General features: G+C 33.6%; 1 pseudogene; it reads left to right on the top strand.

Moving 5' to 3' along the window:
• The first annotated feature begins 4,428 nt into the window (after window positions 1-4,428).
• Window positions 4,429-6,151, top strand: LOC145961813 (nuclear RNA export factor 1-like; annotated as a pseudogene).
• Window positions 6,152-14,232: the final 8,081 nt, after the last annotated feature.

Here is a 14,232-nt window from a genome sequence, read left to right as displayed (position 1 = left end):
ATTGAAAGGAGATCTCGTAATAATCCACTTCATCGCGAAAGGCGAAGGAATAGACTTCATAATAATAATGACCCTAGATTGCTCGCAGTTTTGGCTATGGTTCATCAAAATCTCCATATTAGTACCCGTCAAATAGAACGAGAACTGGGAATCCCTCAAACTACGGCACATAGATTGTTACGATCAGTCAATTACCATCCGTATCATATTACTCTGGTACAGGAATTAAGTGAGGCCGACTACGTAATCAGAGTACAATTTTGTAGATGGGCTCTTGAGATGTTAGATCAGAATCCAGATTTTTTTAGTAATGTTTGTTTCAGTGATGAAGCAACATTCATCAGCAATGGTAGTCTCAATAGGCATAATTGCCACTATTGGTCACCAGAAAATCCACATTGGTATCGTGAGGTGCTTAATCAACATCGTTGGAGTTTATATGTATGGGTAGGCATTTGCAATGGCCAAGTCATTGGACCTCATTTTTTTGAACGTCCAATTAATAGTCCAATGTATTTAGAATTCCTCGAAAATGATTTGCCAGCATACCTAGAGAATGTTCCCCTTGCAGTTAGACTAAATTTATGGTATCAACAAGATGGTGCTCCTGCTCATTATGCTCGTATTGTACGGATGTTTTTGAATCAAAGGTTCCCAAATCGGTGGATAGGGCGGGGTGGACCAGTTCTGTGGCCTCCGAGATCACCGGATTTGAACCCCCTTGATTTCTTTTTATGGGGATACGTTAAAGATGCAGTGTATAGTAAAGCTCCAACGACAAGATTGAATATGATGGAAAGAATAAGAAGAGCTTGTGAAGCTATAACTCCTTTAATGCTAGAAAATGTACAACGTAACTTTCGCTGTCGATTACTGTTATCCTTAGAAAATAATGGTGCACACTTTGAGCATCTCCTCCATGCGGAGAGAGCTGATAACAATGCAATCTTGCCTTAACTGGTTGGGTCACCACACGACCTTGCCTTCACTGGCTGGGTCACTACTTGACCTTGCCTTAACTGGTTGGGTCACCACACGACCTTGCCTTCACTGGCTGGGTCACTACTTGACCTTGCCTTAACTGGTTGGGTCACCACACGACCTTGCCTTCACTGGCTGGGTCACTACTTGACCTTGCCTTAACTGGTTGGGTCACCACACGACCTTGCCTTCACTGGCTGGGTCACTACTTGACCTTGCCTTAACTGGTTGGGTCACCACACGACCTTGCCTTCACTGGTTGGGTCACTACTTGACCTTGCCTTAACTGGTTGGGTCACCACACGACCTTGCCTTCACTGGCTGGGTCACTACTTGACCTTGCCTTAACTGGTTGGGTCACCACACGACCTTGCCTTCACTGGCTGGGTCACCACACGACCTTGCCTTCACTGGCTGGGTTACCACACGTTCAAGCACCCCGAATTGTGAGAGGCGAGGGGACTCACGTTAATCAAGCATCCCGAAGGGAACAGAAAACTGCTACGTCCACGACGTTGTTCCTGGGTTACGCTAAAAGCAGTTTCTTGAGAAGTAATTAATGAGTAATAAAAAATAATGAGAAGTTTGTTTTAAGACTAATTTCGAGTATTAACAATGAAAACGTGGTATTTTTATTGTTAATTTATTGCAGAATCGTAAGCATGGGTTCTCAGTAAGAGAAATCGAAGAAATTGAATTTCGTCGATTACAGCGCCATCTATCATGAATCGAGAAAAATGTTTCAGACAAATTGTATGTGTTTTTAGCCAAAGATTCCGAATATGCAATAAAAAATAGGGGTTCCCATTTAAGATTTCAAACTTGCCCCCCCCTCACCGCCCAGGGGGAGGGGTGGGGGGGTTCATTTTAACGTCATTGTACGTCCCCCTCGAAATGACAAAATTTTGATTCTAAACATTTTTTCGTAGTGTGCTTATTTTTCGAGTTATTTGGCTGCCTAAGTTAAAATGGGTCACCCTGTATATATACGAAATTACTCGGGAAAATCTCCCCTATAACATATTTAAAAATAAAGCAAATCGGTGAACAAATAAAGTAGAATCTTTATTTCAATATTTCTCACTTTTATTTGTTAATAACTTTTGAATAAAGAACGACCGCCGGCTAAAACCTTCAGAATGTTATTCAGGGATAACATCTTCACAACATACATCAATAACACATTTGTGCGAAGGTGGGCCCTTTTTATGCATAATTACCCTCTAAACATATGTTGCGTAATATTTCCCATAATTTTATTTACTAATGCAAAATCTTGTAATTTCGGAAGAGAAGATAATCGTTTTTTATTTTGGATCTGTCGATTTTCCTTATCCTCTTCATCTGAAGAAGATGAATTAATTCTTTTTTTTGCATTATTGCGCCATTGTTGTTTTTGTTTTTCTCTTATCTCATTAGATGAAATTTCACTGTTTTCAATATTAGATGTATCTTGTGCCGTGACTAATTTCTCGATTCCCTTTTCATAAGTTTCTTTATTTAAAATAAAAAATTACGATGAATATCATGTACATACAGGTATGTGTGCAAAAAAGACAAAGAGGGAATTAAATCAAGATAAACGACGTTGATGAAATCGGGTTTTAAATATATAGTTTAGCCTATACACATATATTGGTATATATAAATCTTAAAATTTTAAATATGAAAATTAAAATCTATCTTATAATCTTTAAATCTTAAAAGAGCTAAATATTATATATAATTCTTAAAATCTATATCTGAAATTTAAAAGCTAAAACCTATCTTATGGTATATAATTATAATCTATAAATCTGAAATATATATAATAAATTAATAAAAAATAAGAGGCTCTCAAAATAATATATCTATATAATAATATATCTCAAAATAATATATCTGGAAAATAATAAAATAGAAAAAATAAGAAAATCTCAAAAAAGTAATAAATCTACCTGGAAAATAGATCTGTCTATAATCTATAAATGTGTAACAATCTATAAATTTATCTGAAATTTAAAAATCTGAAATCTATCTTATCTATACATCTTATCTATACATCTTTTTATAATTTTATATGTTTTGTAATTTTTTTTGTATTTGTATTTCATTTTATTGTACTTGTGTTTTCATTATTTTTTTTATTGTATTTTATTTCGTCTATGTTTTATTTAATTTAATTCAAAATCTTTATGGTATGTTTTTATTTTTGGAAAAAAATCTTATTAATTTGAAACTCTTAAAAATTAAAAATATAAAAGCTAAATTATTAATTTAATACATATACATTTTTTATTCATATCTCTGACATATATTATCACATATGGATTTATGATCTGAGTGGATTTTACAATTTTTTTAAATTATATTTGTACCAGTATGTACCTGCAAATGCGATATATATAATGTTCATTGTTATTATTCTTATATTATATATATATATATATAATGTACTATCCTACACACCAAAATGTGATTTATATCATTTAAGAAAAATTGCAAAGAAAATTGCAAAAAATTCTTCATAATTGAATTTAAATTATTTCTATGTCTAGTTTCGATTTAATATATTTATTATTTTTATTATTACAGATGTTTATTATTATAAATGTATCTATTATTATAGATGTACCCATTATTATGTTCATTTTAGGTATGCATACATCTATGCTTACAAATGATATATTAATCGACTAGACATTAAACATGAATTAAACTTAATTCCGTAGAACATAGTCTTAAATGATATAAATTATATTCTAGTAAATATATAATTATTACATTATTATATACATTACATTATATAGCTACATTATATATAATAATATACAAAAATAAATCCATGGGATAATATATTAGGTGTATAAATTAATTCTCGGCCTTTTTAATGAAACTTTGTTGTTTATTATTAAAAAAATGAGTAATCACCTAGTCTTCAAAGTAATCTCCCTCACTTTCTACACATTTTTGCCACCTTTCAGGCAACTTTCGAATTCCACTTCGGAAAAAAGATGGCGGTTTTGACTCAATGAATTCATCAATGCTTTTTTTGACTTCCTCGGGAGATCGAAAGTGCGAATCACAAAGGTGATGTTGTAGCGACCGAAACAGATGATAGTCGGAAGGAGCGAGGTCTGGAGAATACGCCGCATGAGGGAGAACTTCCCAATTCAAATTGGAGATGACTTCCATGGTCGCTTTTGCTGTGCGGGGCCGTGCGTTGTCGTGCAGCAAAATCACCTGCCTCGTTCGACTTCCGGTAAAAGGCCTTTTTGCTTCAATCGCATCACTTAATTTGATCATTTGCTTCTGGTAACGTGCCGAAGTAACAGTTTCACCAGGTTCGAGCATCTCATAATAAATAACGCAATGCTTCAAGAAGGTAATGCCTCAGGTGCTGCTTTTCGAACGACATTGCTTTCACTACTGTTTTTTGAGATTATATTAGCAGCAGCATCAAGTACTATGGCTCGTTTTGAAGCTGAAGTATGCCGCTTCAAAACAACTATACGGCGGAAAAGATATACGAATTTAAATAGATACTGTCATCGAATAAACTTAGGGGCCGAGAATTAATTTATACACCTAATACATATATCAGATGTGATTAAAGAAATATATATTAAATTAGTAATTTAGTTTTAACATTTTTAAAATTTTCAAATTACTTAAGACTTTGTTTGCTTTTCAAAAATAAACTAAAAATACTATTATATACTATTATATACTATTATATACTAAAATATACTATTAAGATGCAGTAGGCACAAAAAGAGTTATTAAAAGTAGTCTCAATATACAAAAAGACAATCTTGAAGGCTATTTTAAAGGCAGTACCACCATCCAATTTGATATGAAATATTTATGAAGAGGATACATATTTCATATCGAGAAATTGCGATCCTGTTCTCGAAAAGTTATGCAAAACAAATCATCATAAATCAGAATATGGTGATGCCATCCTTTGGGATATGCCTCGATCAATGATCTAAGAATCCATATACAGTGTCTGTTATTAAGCGCACCAAACCAAGAGATACGATTCAAATCAGAAAATCTTAAACCTGGAATATTTTCACTTAGATCCGGATAAACAAGACTGTCTATCCTGTCTGTCTGACTATTGCCCATTATCTCAGCTCAGAATGTCCAATCATTTTGAAGATGAATGAAAAATGCTATAGCCATTATTGAGCATCTAAATCTACAACGCAACGAACTATTTAATTTATCAGCAGTAGAGAATTCGAATTCAACATCCATCAAATTCTTAGAGACCTGAGACATAACATTTTATTAAATATGAACGTACTGGATCTCCTAGAAGAATCCAAAGGTCGTTCAACTTTGGTTGGACAGAAATCTACTTTGCAAAAATTACTCAACAGTGAACTAGTACGTAGTACGTAGTAATCGAATCGTACGTCGAATCTGCGAGAAAATATTGTTTGCATTTGTAAGAATTAGGTGGCGTATCATGCTATTAATGTACAAAGACCACTTCTAAGACGAAAGGACGCAGCGTCTCGTGTATAAATTCGGCTATCACTTCTTCAACCTGCATGATCAACTAGAGAAGATGAGTTTACAGACACAATCACAAAGACGCATTTTATTCTATGAGCTTCGCCATTTCCAATTCTGTAACACAGAAAATTGGACTCAATTTGTACACAGCAATAGGAATCTTCTGAAGAAAGGCTCAAAGAAAAATATGTTACTCTATCATACTCAAGAGGACATTGTGGTGGCTTTGAGCAAATTGCTCAAGTCCTATTATGACAAGAGTTCCTTCACATACGACGTTATGTACGACGATGACAATTGTGTCATATTCTGCGTCTCGGGTTTATTCCAGAAGTTAAGTTCCAGCACGAATGTCCTCCAGAACGTTCATATTATCGGGTTCCCTGGACAACGAGTATCACAGTTTAAATGATAAGTATCACATATACGCAGCACCAGAGAAACACCTGTGACACCTGACAAAATAGTAGTGAAATATATAATGCGTACGATGAGATCATGCCAGTTTTCTTCAGCTCGAGCATAAAGTCGATACTGATCATCAGAATGAGGCAAATCACCAGGATGACAATGGTACAAATCGTATCTGTCGAAAGCTCAATAGAATATGCGAAAGGCGATATCCAGCTTTATGAAGTTTAAAGTAAGAACAAAGATATAAAAGATATGTAATTATTATTAATAATTCACATTAAAGTATAATAAATTAGATAAAGATCGAAATACATAATATAAAATAAAAAATCGTAGCACACGTTGATTTATGTTTTCAATTTTTTTATTGTACTTTCGCTCACACTTTATAATATTTTTGTAATGACATTGATAAGGGCCTGGAGTAGGAAACGAAACGTTTGCCACGCTTTTCTATTTTATATTATATATTTCAATCTTTTATTTGATTTATTATATTTTAATGTGAATTAATAATAATTACATATCTTTTGTATACGCTCTTACATAGACGCTTGGTTTTTAGCCTTCTGTAATTTGTTTTGATTGATATTTTTTGAACCACTTCTTAATTTTTCTTTATTTTATGAAGTATCTCAATGTCACATTTATTATTAAGTAGAATAGGCTTCTTTTAAACTACATAAATACTTAATTTTCTATAAATAAATTTGTACACATGTATTTTTAAAAATCTTTTAGAATATATGTTAAATAAGTTTAAATAAAACATCGATAAATATTAAATAAAACACCAATAAAATAAAATACAAAACAAAAAAAACTATAAAATAAAATGCAAGCAAAAAAATTATAAAAAATTATATGAAATTATTAAATAGATTTAAAAAAGTCTTATATAAAATTTAAAAAAAATTGAATCGAGATGTAGAATAGATTGATAAGAATGTAGATAGATTTATTCTCCAGATAGATGTATTACTTTATTATTTATATTATTTTATTATTGATCATATAGATATTATATAGATTATAAATATATAGATATACAGATTATATATAGATATTGTTTAGCTTTCAAAAATTTCAGACATAGATTTATGCATTATATTTAGCTTTTATATACAAAATACACAATATTAGAAGATTTTAGATTTCATATTTAAATAATAATTATAGTATTAATTGGTTCGTACAATAAACTATCAAATAAAAAATAAAAAAGGACAAAAAAACAAAAACGCGGAACGTATGCATAAATATAAATTAAAAATATAATTAATTTGATGTTGATAATGAAGATTACAAATTCAGTAAAGTGGACAGATAAACGTTCCGATCTATTCTATTTGATTTATTTTATCTATTTGATTCTTCTTCTCAATGTTGAAAAAATAAAAAGTAAAGAGTTTTGGAGTTCAAATGCAAACGATAACAGAAACAATGTTGAATAATAAAAACGATGCATATTTGAATACAACGGTCGCTAAAAATGGTCATATATCAATATAATACAAATTATTAAATATATAACTGTAGCCAGACGCAATAAAAATTGAAATAAATATTTGAAATCATTCAAAGATGTGAATCGCTCACCTGTCGAAAATGTCCGAGATCGAGACCATACAAAAAAACACGTAAGCAGGTAATCCGTGCAATAGCTGTGATTTTATAAATTCTTCTCGTAGAAATAGTGATTAACGAAATAAGATAAATGCGCAGTGGATGGTTAATTAAGTAAGCAAAATAATTCCAAATCGTTGAAAAAATAATATATTATTATTGTCATTTGCATTTCCTCCTCGGTTATTTCTTGTTCCATAAATCTAATTTGTGGACGGATACCATTTTTTTCTTTTTCAGTCGCCATTCAGATTTATCGTAAATACTTTCTTCTTTCTCTTTAATTTTAGTGGCTGATCCTTCGAAAAATCCTTTCGCAACACTTCACACGACGCTACATGTATTTAATATCTATTCATCATATTTAATATTTATTTCATATTTAAGATTTTAAACATTATATTGATTGTACTTAATTTTTAAGAGTTACAGATTATAAAATAGATTTTAGCTCTTCAAATTAGCAGTTAAACTTGGCGTAGGTTTAAAAAATAATTGCTAGCACTTCTTAAGTCTAAAAAAAGTGACCACCGCTAAAATTAAAAAATTATTTTAAAAAAGTATTTAAAGGCCGGATCTATCGTTAAAATCTATCAAAACAGTGAAAACTTTGCGAGAACTGTCGGGAACTGTCGGAAAAACATAGCAAACTTACCCCTTTCCTAACTTTCCTATTTTCGCGAATTTTCAATATTCAATATTATCACTCCCAGAGAATACAAACGAAATGAAAAGAGTATAAATGTATACAAATAATTACGAAGCACCTATTTTTAGATTTCGAATATCTTTAAAAATGACAAAAGTACTCCTTACGCGAATTTTCAATATTCCACACTTCTACTCTCGTGAGGATACAAATTAAGGGGGTACACCACCTTGACAGCCTCAAAAAATGGGTCAAATTCGAAGTGATATTCCTCAGAGACTAATCAATAGAATCAAATAACAGTTTTTGGGGATTAATAAGTATATTTTAGACTTTTATTAAACACGTCAATCTGATACAAATATAATAACAATAATTAATTATTTACTATGACTGCTGAGCGTGCAGCGCGTGGCACGGTCCGCTTGCCACCAGCATCAAATGGACCTGAAACATAAAAAATAGGTCCAGTTGTGTGAAATTTGTTTAAAAATAGATTGTCTTCAGTGTAGCGTAACCGTTTTTAAAAATTTTGTTTTTAACAAAATGGCGGTACTTTTAAAATTGAGCATTATTTTTTTCTATATAAAAATTGACTTTAAACTTTCATAAAATTGTTATAAATAAGCATATCAAAAATCGGCTACGCTACACGAAAGAGAATATTGTTGTCTATGATTCCTCAAAATTTCAAGTCAATCGAATGAACAGCGCCAAAATTCTGCTGGTGGCAAGGTCAAAAAATGTGATTTCGAGAAAAACGTGTTTAAAGTTTCAAATGAAGTTTAAGGTTAAATAAAACCAAATTTTTTAAAATTTACCTTTAGTCAGCTATTCCTGAGCCATAAAGGGATCCTTCTGTGTTTGCAAATTCCTCATTTGCCTCCGGCAGTGTTGCCAACTCGGATCGTCGTTATCTCACTAGAGAGCTTCGTAAATTCCGCTGAAAACCACTAAACTCCTCTGCGTTCTTTTCCACCAGAAATCACTAACGGTACATGTTTTCCCACCAAAAACCGCTGCATATATATATATTTTGTCCAGCGACAGTCACGCTCTCCTCACGTCCCCACTTTGTCCGCGAAATCGTAATTTGACTCGAGTATTACTTCCTCTTCATCAATTGAAAATTACGAAAAGTTCTTATAAATTTCCTTCGAGATGAGTAAAGACTCAAAAAATAAGCGATATACTCAAAAATTCAGAAAAGTCTGGCTCACGGACATACAATTGAAAGAATGGATCGTTCAGGTAGATAGTCTTTATATGTCTAGACAATTTGATAAAGTTTGTCATAGAAAAAATATTGTTACATCTTACATCAAGGTTATATATTTTGTAACAAAATTTAATGGAAAAACAGGTAGCGGGCAACGATACGAAGGCTCACTGCAGATTCTGCAAATGCGACTTAGCGGCCAAATACGTGGATTTAATAAATCACAGCAAAACAAATAAACACACTCAAGCTGCAGAGCCATTTTCTTCACAACGACAACAAAAATTGTCTTTTTGCGAACAATCGTCGAGCTTGTTAGCTGCCGAAGGATCGATGGCACTTTTTCTCTGCGCACATAGCGCAATCGCTTCGTGTGATCATTTGGGTGAAATGTGCAAGCATAATTTTAATGACAGTGAGGCAGCAAAAGGTAATAAAAATGCATAGAACAAAATGCAGTGAAATAATAAAAAATATACTCGGTCCTTATTTTAACAACGAGCTGCTCAGCGATATTGGAGACGGAAAATATAGTCTATTATTGGACGAGTCGAACGACGTGTCCGTGAACAAGTTGTTAGGTATCGTTATAATATACTATAGCTACAAACAGGGAGAAATAATCGCGAGTTTTTTAGCACTGACCAAACTGGAAACATGTAATGCCGAAGGTATCGTCAACGCTTTAAAGAAAACTCTTGAGAAGATGAGATTGGATTTAAAAAACTTGTTGGCTATTGGAACTGACAATGCTTCGGTTATGATCGGGATAAATAACGGCATTTATGCAACATTGAAAGCGGAAGTTCCGTCGCTGATTTTGATCAGGTGTCTTTGCCACTCGTTGCAGCTCGCCGTGTCACATGCCATGACCGATACTCTTCCGCGCAATCTCGAGTTTTTAATTCACGAGACCTATAATTGGTTTTCAAAATCCTCTATGCGTCAAATAAAATACACTCAGCTTTACGAAACGATGAACTGTGGTAAACGCCCTTTACAAATACTACAGGTTTCCAACACGAGATGGTTATCTATAGAGGCGGCTGTAGATAGAACGTTGCACCAATGGCTCGAGTTGAAAACTCGTTTCAATATGACGAGACTTTCGGAGAAATGTTACTCTGCGGAGATTCTATACAACATGTATTGTGATGAAACAAACATGTTGTATTTGTTATTTCTAAAGCCAATTTTGTCTGAGATACAAGTTGTGAATAAAGCATTTCAAAGTGAGAAAAACGATCACGTGAAACTTTTAAACGATCTTAACATCGTCGTGCAAGGAATTTCGAAAAAACTCGTGTTGCCAACGTGTAAAGTAGATCCTCTGCTGAGTTCCATCGAGGATTATCTCGATTCTAAGCCATATTTGGGACATTCATTTGAGAAAAAAATTGAGCAGCTTAGAAAGGACGGAAAAATTAATGTTCATGACGAGCAAGGAATCCGCGAACGATGCAAATCATTCTTACTCGGCCTTTTCAAGCAGCTTAAACAACGATTACCTGAGAATGTAGTTATTCTTAAAAAAATATCGCTGCTCTCAGTGGACAATATATTGAAGGCGGTTAAAGAACCAATACAACCATTACTGGAATACATGGGCGCCTCAAGTAATATCGATGCTATTGAATTACAACTTTCAAAAATCAATTTGATTGATTGGCAGAACAAAACTGATACCATTACATTTTGGGATGAGGTGAATAAATACAAGGACGCATCTGGAAATAACCCATTTGCCGAATTGGCCACTTTTGCTTTGTCGATGCTTATTCTGCCATATTCAAACGCGTAAGTTGAGCGGATATTTAGTCAATTAAATCTTGTAAAAAATAAAGTACGAAATAAGATGTCGGTCGAAATGACAAATGCAATTTTAACGATTCGTTTCGGACTAAGAAGAAACAACAAATGCTGTCACAACTACGTTCTGCCGTTAGAAGTAATACGGAAAATTGGTTCCAAAGAAGCCTACACCAAACAAACAGCTGATGAGTCGTATTCGCAAGCAATTGACGGGAATGACGATGATATCATCGATTTTTATTTCGATTAACATAATTACTTTTAAAATGTTTATAAAAGACATATGCCACTAGATAATTTTGAGTTTATTTAGTTTATTTAATCTATTTGAGTTTATTTAGTTCGTTATAAACGTTGTTTAATTTATTTCAGAGATTATACAATCAATAATGTTGAGTTCTTTATTTTATCAGAAATGTGATAGTATATAAGACTGATTATACATAATAAAACAAATAATTTTAAGTTTATTTAAGTTTGTTTTCATTTATGTTTGAATTACGAGATTACGATTCTTCTGCGAGAGATTCTATACTGAGATGTAGGTGATTGAAATTTTTATAAATTAACAGATATTGCTAAAAATTTGAAATTTCAGTTTGAATGTAGGTTATTTAGATTGTGGTTTGGTTTAGGATTTAGTTTGGGATTTGGAATTTGAATTGAGATTTTAGGCGAGATTTTTGGTATGTGTAAATTACATGTGCATAAAAATAAATCAATTATTAAACCACCAAATTAGATATCGATATCCGATATTTTTAATAATGTTCCATATTACCCACCCTTAAGAAATTTCTCATTAAAAATACTAAATTATTTTAAAATTATAAAATTTATCTCTAAAATATCAAATTACATTAAAATTATCAAATTTCCCGTTAAAAACACCAAACTTTTTTTTAAATCGTCAAATTTCCGCTAAAATTACCTTAAAATCACCAAATTTCCCGTTAACCACTAAACCGATAAATCTTACCGCCAAACATCTTCGAAAACCACCAAATCTAGCGGAAAAACCACCAAGTTGGCAACACTGGCCTCCGGGCCTCCTTGAGAAGCTGGCGGGCCTCTCTGGATGACTGCTGCGCTCGAATCTCGGCATGGTTGACGCGGCGCTCGTTCATTTTATCGCAGTACTCGAAAGCTTGTGTGCCAATAGTAATATTCATTAATTGCATCATTAAAAGGATGTTCATATAATCGTCGTTGAATGTACTAATGGCGACACCTGCGGCAATATCAACAGTTTTTTTTACCACAGAAAGTGGTTTTCGGAGCCATATTCCAAATGACGGACTCATTATTATTTCACGCTCTCATTATTATTTTGCGTAAACCCGCCTTCGCATCTTTTCAGAAGATCGTCCGAAGTGAGGTCCTAATAAATAGGATAAATTGCGTCCTGTACGTCCTCGGGAAGTGGGTCCTTGTGCTTGTAGTCCTTCAATGTTTCATTCGCCTTTGCTTTCTTCCACGAACACCATTCTTCGGAGCAGTTCTTGTGCTGCAGCGTCTTGTCCGTTGAAATTTTGTGGAGGTACGTAGCCCATATTACTTTCTTCATCTCGTCCTTATTGTTTACGTTTCTCCTGATTGCGAGTCCATAATAAACAGCCAGTTCATTAATCAATTTGTTGATCAGTTTTCCTCTACCTCCTAAACCTTTGTGGTTCTTTTTCGCATTCCGCAAGCGAGTGCCCATTCGTTTCTGAACGTGGCAAATGCATTCCTTTTTTTCAATGTTTGTATCTCCGTAAGGCTTCGAAGCAACAACTCCGTTGTACATTTTACAATCGCCGTCTCCTACATATCTTGTATATTGTACAGAATATAATTCGTTCGACCTGGCAAACATTTCCGCAATTGCGTCTACTTCCATCTTACCGGATGATCCTTCATGATTGGCATTGCATGTTTCTTTGTGAGTTTCTTTTCATAATGCAGATTCAACGGACGAAGAAAGTTTTTCCCATGTCTCACAAGCTTTGCAATACGCGGATTTTACCATAAAATCTGTAACTTTGCCGGAGTAGTAGTCAATCAGTGTCGAAACGCCAAAAAGCGACGAAAATCCCCGCTTCATTCGCGTCCCATCGCCCGAAACCGTTAATCCTGAACTATTTCCCGCGTCAAGATTGTTTTGTTTTTCTTCAACAACAGCATTTTTTATGGATCTCTTGGAAACAGCTTCAATCGCGGTATAAACATTCATCATGATTTTATCGTACATAGAATGATAAACAGGCTTTGGCAAATCCATCAGTCCACAAAACTTTTCAATTCCAGTAAGACCGATTCCTAGTAATCTAAAAACAAAACTCAATCGCCTGTTTATTTCATAAGTATGATCGTTTATAAGGGAACTTGAATTGACACTTGTTGGTTCACACGAATCACAAACAATTAGTAACTTGAATCCAAGTCTTCGTATGCTCGTTTTCCGGAATTTTACGTCACCGCCACAATTTTTACATTTCACAACACTGCTAATAGTAGAAAATACAGTTACGAAATTCAAAATTCGGTAACCGAAAATTGCGTTCATTTCCACATCAACCGTTTGCCCGCTACTCAGCTTTTTCGCCAACGCACTCGTACTTGCAGTTTCCTGCTCCATTTCATATCTATTCTTCGGCCGATTCTTTTTGAAACTATTTTGTCGATTTTTAGTTTCATGAGTTCCTTTTAAATCGATGTAAGGACGCTTTTTACTCGACATTGTCACGATAAAAAGTCGACTTTATGCGCACGGTACGTGAATTGTAACCTCGAAACAAATCAGTGTTATAAACATCAAGCAAAAATTGCCACCAGATAAACATCAAACTGTGATGGTAATACAATTTTCATATTGATCTCAAGCCATAAAGCATAAAAGAATTCATTCGGGCGACGAGAAACAGGCTCCGATCCCTTCCGCGGTAAATCTTTACCTTAACTTACTCACCTCCAATGACTCTGACCTTGACATATGTTGTCAAGGTCATTACCCTGAGTGACCTCCAAAAAGTTTTAACCG

Source organism: Camponotus vicinus, unplaced genomic scaffold (genome assembly GCF_025532165.1).
Source record: "Camponotus vicinus isolate PSW18456_S1 unplaced genomic scaffold, iyCamVici1.0 SCAF_11, whole genome shotgun sequence".
NCBI classification, from domain to species: Eukaryota; Metazoa; Arthropoda; class Insecta; order Hymenoptera; family Formicidae; genus Camponotus; species Camponotus vicinus.
The sequence above is the reverse complement of the archived record's forward strand: the minus strand, read 5'-3'. Positions and strand labels throughout refer to the sequence as shown.